Here is an 8197-nt window from a genome sequence, read left to right as displayed (position 1 = left end):
ACACACACACACACACACACACACAAACAAACACACACACGCACACACTCACACACACACACAAACAAACACACACACCCACACACTCACACACACACACACACACACACACACACTCACTAACAAACACACACACACACACACACACACACAAACAAACACACACACGCACACACTCACACACACACACAAACAAACACACACACCCACACACTCACACACACACACACACACACACACACACTCACTAACAAACACACACACACACACACACACACACAAACAAACACACACACGCACACACTCACACACACACACAAACAAACACACACACCCACACACTCACACACACACACACACACACACACACACTCACTAACAAACACACACACACACACACACACACACAAACAAACACACACACGCACACACTCACACACACACACAAACAAACACACACACACACGCACACACACGCACACACACACACACACACACACGCACACACACACACGTCAACATCTAGTACTTGAGATTACAAACAAGTAATGAGTACTACGATACAGAGCTGATATCAACTACAATTGCAAAATCAACCAATCAAGGGCTCAGGGGTGAATGGAAGATGATGCTACTCCTCTGAGGGAGTTTTAAGATCCTTGCACACTGACTCTGTATTCGTCATCCTTTCCTATCAGAATGCTTGCTAAAACGCAGGCAGTGTGTAAACATGATTGACACAATGTGAGGTCGTATTTATTTTTAACGTGCAAAACTTTTGGACTCAGTGTGCAATGAGCTTTACTGTGAAAGTGTCTATGCCAGCTCAGTAATTACAGCACCACTGCTAAAAACACTTAGCTGACTCGTTAGTCATCCATTGTGACTTAGGCACTTGAACCTGAACATGGCTTAACATCAATTAAAATAAGACAAACAAGCACTAAAGTAATCCAAAACAATAAAGATATTTGCTATTTTGATTCACGCTATCAACAACTGATATACCAGGGAGATTCATTTTAAAACTGTGATTTCTAGACTTGGAAAAATTCATGGAAATTAATAAAATATTATTACTCCACTGGCATTTTTATAATAAATATACAGTTTTCATTTAAACTTTCAAGGCCTAAAATGTGTATAATCAGGTCTAAATTGTGAGTAAAAAAAAATAAAAATCTTATCCAGTATATCAGGACAGTTTCTTATACTAAAACATAAAAACAATGTTGTTCCTTGAAATAACATATAAAAAAAAAACATTTAAAAAAAACATTTTCAGTTACTATATAGACATACCACATACATATATATATTAGGGCTGGTAATTTAACGCGTTAATTAGATTAATTAATAGACCTACGTGGGTCACCTGACATTTCATACAGCTGTTTGATGACGAATATGAGGCAGAGCAACAACTCACTGCATGATGGAGCCTAGAGAACATAGTTAGAATGTCCCTAAAACTCAAGATATGGGGCAAAAATGCCCGTTTGAGTTTTTGTCTCATATTTACAGCATATAGTTAAGCAATATCACACGAGTGCAAATGTGATACTGATCTTATCCAAGGGTTGTGAAATTTTCCCACCGGTTAATCGACGTGTGTAGACTTGTGCCGGTATTCGGTAATGCGATATATCACGGTAATGAATATGCACGATATTGTTATCGTGGGCACTTCTAAATACCGTGAATAATTATATATTACAAATTATTCCGAATTTTGAATGCATTTTAAGAATACTTTTCCCATCAACTGGTCAGAATGCACAACAGCGCTATACGCTGCGTGAGAGACGCGCGCGCACCCTGATGTAAACAAGCGCGGACGAGAAGCACACGGCGGAACACGTGAGAGACGCACTTTCACTCTCTGACAGCAGATGGCACTAAACTGCAGAAATAATAATAATAATAATCATAATAATGCATTTAAATGCAGCCGTTACCCCGGAAACCCTGTAAACAAAGCAGCTGCACTACTTTGTTTCTGAATCGTGTTAAAAAGATTTAAACAGCCCTATTGGTCTTTATAGTTCTTTTGCACTTTAATCTGTGTAAAACTTTTAACTTTATACATTTTTCTGTATTGCTTTATTGCATTTAAATGTTCAGTTATTTTTGTTATAAGAAAAAAAGTTATTAAACCTGTTACACTGTATTATGACAGCACTTTTTTAAAACTAAATGTCAATATCGTGATAATACCGTATACCGTGATAAAAGCATTAGAAATTAATCGCAACATGAAAATTTGATACCGGCATATCCCTAGACGTGTGACAACACCGGTAATACCGGTATCACCGCGGGGGCGTTCCCTCTTTAAATAGCTTGTAAAAGCTGCGTGCGCATTTTACTTTCACTTTCAAATCGCGGCAATTCGGCGTAAACCAATTGTTCGTTTTTATAAATAAGAAATGTAGAACGTTTATTAGCAAAACGAGTAAGAAAGCTTGGAGGCACGGCATATACACCTTGATGTAAAAAAAAAAATTAATGACACAAAGTTTAAATAAAGTAAAAATCAGCAAACAATGTGGAACCAATTAAATAAGAAACGAATGTTTATTGCCAAACAGGCGCTTTTGCATCTCGTTTTAAAACTAAATCATCCGCGATCATCTTGTCCGTCTCGCCTCACTCTTCTTGTCTGTCTGTCTAATTTTTTTACCATTTAATAATAATAATAATAATACATCATTAAACAATTATCTACTGCTAATGTTAGTTATGAACACTGCTATTTTTTGTAAATTGTGATCGCAGGGTGAGGCCCTTCAAATACTGTTGTGACAGTGTGGGCCCTGGATTTAAAAAGGACCACTGGCCTGGACTATATCATGGTACGGAATTATTAAAATAATACACAAATATACTGTATAGCATATAAACACCATGGAATTAACTATGGCAATATCCAAAACACATGGTGCATGCCCAAAAACCCAGGGCCGTTCCCAACAGAGCCGACTGGAAGCGTGATGAAATCAGTGAGTGCTTTTGGTCTGTCTTTTTATTTTGTTAAAGATGCACAATGATATGGTCAGTGCATGAACCACTGGTCAAACACTGCAGCTCTATGGTGCGTCTATTCACTGGTCTGAGGATCAGCGTCTCCAGCCTTAAATATGATATTTTCCTCAACAAAACTATAGTAGTACCATGCTTCTTTTGTTTTGGTGTTCGATGAACCAATACAATTCTGAAAGAATATCAGTGAAGTAATAGTTATGCTGCAGGCAGACAATATGATGTGCTTTACACCAGAACACACTCTCACACACACACACACACACACACACCTCACCCGGCTCCGACTGACAACTGCGCTCAGCGTTTGATGGACATCCTCCCTGGACGTCTGGAGTTTTATCAGCATATTCCAGCTCTTCTGTCATGCTGTCAATGGCGTTCTGGCAAGGACATCTACTGAGAGGCAGAGGCCGCCCTCCGGAGCCCTGCAGGAGAATAAATCACACACAAACACCCCTGAAAACACACCGACCCTCACACGCTTGATCAGCGAACCTGCAGGCTGATACTCCTCAAAATAAATGAATATGATGATCATGTCACTATGGAAACCCATTCCTGCCACATACGGAGAAAAAAAAAAAAACATGAATTCATAATTATCACATAAATGTTGATTTTGAGATTTAAAAAAAGCTAAATTATGAGATACTATGTAATAATTATGAGATAATAGCTATCACTTTTCAGTGCATAAATAATTATGGGGACATCGATTGGAGAGGAAATCGTTGTAAAGTTGTACCTGTATCTTATTATCCATTACAGTGTACAAAACAATTATTCTAGCAACAGGAAGAAAAGTCTAAACTATAAGATACTAAATTATGAGATAGAGAGTCACAATAATGAGATACTAAGTCATAATTTGAGATATTAACTCACTATCTCAACTATGAAATGTTAATGAGGTTTAAAAAAAGTCATTTCAAATTACGATACCTGTAAGTGTCAAAATTATGACATACACGATTATGAGATACTAAGCCATGAAATGTATTTTAAAAAATCTATATTATGAGATCAACCGACTCAATTATGATGCCAAGTCCTAATTATGAGATAAAAAGTTGTAACGACCAGATACTATGTTATAATTATGAAATGATTGTCAAAATTATGATTCTAAGACAATTATGAAATAAAACATCACAATTATGAGATGTCAAGTGATGATTCTGAAATATGTGTCAAAATTATAAGATACTAAGTCATGAGGTAAAAAGTAGGTACAAGTCAAAATTATGAGATAAATCATAATTATCGAGATACATGTTCTCAAATTGATGACACGGTTTTCATAATTATGAGACAAAAAGTAAAAAGTATGAGTTACTACATGATGATTTTTCTTCACTTTTTATCCCATAATTACTTTTTATATCATAATTATGATTTTTCCAAAGCATATTTGTGTTCATCAAAACTGGGCTTCTATATGTCTGTGAATTACTGGAGCAGGTTCAGTCTGATACTGTACATGTGTTTTCAGGGGTCACGCTCAGGGGGTTTTGGCAAGAATTCACGCTCTTATTTGTTTTTCTCACAGTAACATTTGTGACCCTGGAGCACAAAACCAGTCATAAGGGTCAAGTTTTAGAAATTGAGGTTTACGCATCGTCTGAAAGCTGAATAAATAAGCTTTCCATTGATGTATGGTTTGTTAGGATAGGACAATATTTGGTCGAGATACGACTATTTGAAAATCTGAGAGTGCAAAAAAAATCTAAATATTGAGAAAATCATCTTTAAAGTTGTCCAAATGAAGTTCTTAGCAATGCATATTACTAATCAAACATTAAGTTTTGATATATTTACGGTAGGAAACTTACAAAATATCTTCATGGAACATGATCTTTACTTAATATCCTAATGATTTTTGGCATAAAAGAGAAATGTATAATTGTGACCCATACAATGTATTGTTGGCTATTGCTACAAATATCCCCCAGCGACTCAACACTGCTTTTGTGCTGCAGAGACACATTTGTGATGATGAGCAAGAAGACCCCCTTAAACGGCACATACACCACCTGATTACAGCACATTTTTAATAAATATTTCAGATCTCTTTAATGTCCCGCTGTCATCTGCAGTTGGCCGTATGATAATTAAATTAATTATCCTCCAGTGTGCCTCTGCAGCGAGTGCAGAGGAGGAACAGCATTAATTCAGGGCAAACGCCGCCCCCCCCCGGTGTCCTCTCGCGGCCGGAGCGCTTTCCTCCAGAGCTCATGTCAGCGCGGATCTGTCAGCGTGACGGAGAGTCCTCTGGACTGCTGCATGTGGGAGCTTCTCAGGAATTTCCCTGCGCTGTGGGGTGAGGACGCGGCGGGGCGTGCTGAAGGCCGCATGGCTGCGAGAGTTGATGATGAGCAAGAAGACCCCCTTAAACGGCACACACACCACCTGATTACAGCACATTTTTAATAAATATTTCAGATCTCTTTAATGTCCCGCTGTCATCTGCAGTTGGCCGTATGATAATTAAATTAATTATCCTCCAGTGTGCCTCTGCAGCGAGTGCAGAGGAGGAACAGCATTAATTCAGGGCAAACGCCGCCCCCCCCCGGTGTCCTCTCGCGGCCGGAGCGCTTTCCTCCAGAGCTCATGTCAGCGCGGATCTGTCAGCGTGACGGAGAGTCCTCTGGACTGCTGCATGTGGGAGCTTCTCAGGAATTTCCCTGCGCTGTGGGGTGAGGACGCGGCGGGGCGTGCTGAAGGCCGCATGGCTGCGAGAGTTGCTTTTTTGGGCGATGTGTTTTCATCCCCTCTAAGCTCTGATCCTCCACCAACACACAGCAGAACACACGCATAAACAAACACGACGCTGTGCAGAGCCAGCAGCTGAGACTGCGGACACGGCGTGACCCAAAACACACATACAGCTTGTCTCCAAACTCCTCATGAGGAGTGAGGACAGATCCCACAATGCAACATCATCATAACAATCAAATGCACGTTATAAAGCACATAATTTTGATACAGCGTATCAGTCTGATTCACCTCAGTGAAGTTTTTCAGTGAATATGGTCTTAGATTTCAGTCTGTTCCTCACATGAAACTATCATGTGACTCCAAAACACTAGGAATACAGTGCATGAGATGGATTACTCTGGACTACTGTTATGATACGTTTATGGTGTTATTTTTGTATTTTTTGAAACTTGTCAGTAATTAAAACGGGCTTATGGAAATATTGACAGAATTGCTTTAATATTGCGACTAAAGGCTACTGTAACATTAGTCAGTGCAGTTCACATGCTGCATTATGACATGCGCATTGTGTTGAACAGTTCTGATGCATCCCTGCAGCATTCGGCAAACTGTGATAAACACTCAGGTGCCGAGCATGAGAGGAGAAATATGGGAACACACTGGCAAAATTATGAGATAAAGTTGAAAATTATAATAAATCATAATTGATATCAAATGTCAAATTATGAGATGTTAAGTCATTATGAGATCAAATAAATTTGAGATAAGCCATGATTATGAGATAAAGTTGAAATGATGATACTGTCATAATCATGAGATCAAAAGTCAAATTTTGAGATGTTAAGTCATTATGAGATAACAAAATACATTTGAGATAAGTCATGATTATAAGATAAAAATTCTAAATTAAGATACTAAGCCAAAATTATGAGATGAAGTTGAAATTATGATACTAAGTCATAATTATGAGATCAAAAGAGAAATTATGAGATATAAAAAATAAATTTGAGATAAGCCATGATTATGAGATAAAGTCGAAATGATGATACTGTCATAATCATGAGATCAAAAGAGAAATTATGAGATCTTAAGTCATTATGAGATAAACATTCAAATTTGAGATAAGCCATGATTATGAGATAAAAATTTAAAATTGAGATACTAAGCCATAATTATGAGATTAAAAGACAAGTTATGAGATGTTAAATTGTGATTATAAAATAAAAAGTCTAATAAATTATTAGATACTAAGACATAATTATATATTTTTGACTTTTTCTCATATTTATGACTTAGTACCTCATAATCTTGACTTTTTATCTCATAATGACTTGTGTCATAATTATGATTTACCAAAGCATTAATTTGTTTATCATGCTGCGAAAATGGGCTTCCACACATCTGCGAATGACAGGAGCAGGTTCATGCCACATTATAACACGAGCAATTGTGTTGAACATCAATTCTAATGCATGAGACAAACTGCGACGAACCCACAAACATGCAGAGCACGAGGGGGAAATATGGGAGCGTGTCGGCATGAACAGCGCCCACTTCCTTAAGGACATGAAAACAACAGTGATAGATGTGCTTAGAGGAAACCCTCAACACAAATCACAGATCCACACACATAACCTTGCCTTCGCTTCCTCCTGCTATCACTGCAGCCCAGCGTACCTGAGCACACACTGGATAATGTGACCGGACATGTTTGTTAAGGCAGGCCTGCTTTCAGGCACGGGTGAATATTGCAGACGTCAAAGTCGCCTACGTGAGGGAACAAAAAGAGAAGAGGACTGGCAGAGGGGCTGTGAATGAGTGTGTCGCGTTCCCTGCAGTGTGCCGCTTAACCGACTACATCAACCGCTCACAGGATTTCTGTGTATGCCGTAGAAGTGCTACTGAAGACATACTAAGAACAATGCATCATTTCTGTGAGCGCATGTCTCAGCAGTAGCAACGACACATTTTCATATAAAATTAAATCTAATATTGCACTTCAAATAGCAATATAAGCCAAAATTATCACCATATAATTTTCAGGCCAAGTTGTGGAGTTGTGCATTGTTTCTTAGTAAGCGTTTTATTTTGACATATATATATATATATATATCAATTGCGAGTGAAGTTTTTGCTGTGGTCGTCACTATATAAATGCACCTGTTATGACTTAAACATTTGCATGTAATGTTTTTTTTCCTGATTGTTTGGCGATCACATCTTTTGTTATGTTCTCGTATTAAACATCTCAGTTGAGCAGCATGAGAGAGATCGAAAATGATGGAGACGTGCGAAGCTTCTTGTTATCAAGCTCTATAGCCTAGTCTAAGCTGTGTTCTGTTAATGCGTGAACTTCATATTATTTCTAGCGCAATTGACGTCCAATAATGCAATAAGCTTTGTGCTTTGTTACATTCTAATAAACAAAGTATCA

General features: G+C 38.1%; 1 protein-coding gene across 1 annotated transcript in view; it reads right to left on the bottom strand.

Annotated features, from left to right (window-relative positions):
- The window catches only part of dph6 (diphthamine biosynthesis 6), an 88095-nt gene that overhangs the window by 45459 nt on the left and 34439 nt on the right, over window positions 1–8197 (bottom strand). The window lies entirely within an intron of this gene.

Source organism: Sinocyclocheilus grahami, unplaced genomic scaffold, assembly GCF_001515645.1.
Source record: "Sinocyclocheilus grahami isolate Dianchi unplaced genomic scaffold, SAMN03320097.WGS_v1.1 scaffold513.1, whole genome shotgun sequence".
Classification (NCBI taxonomy): Eukaryota; Metazoa; Chordata; class Actinopteri; order Cypriniformes; family Cyprinidae; genus Sinocyclocheilus; species Sinocyclocheilus grahami.
This window is presented reverse-complemented; position numbering and strand designations above follow the sequence as displayed.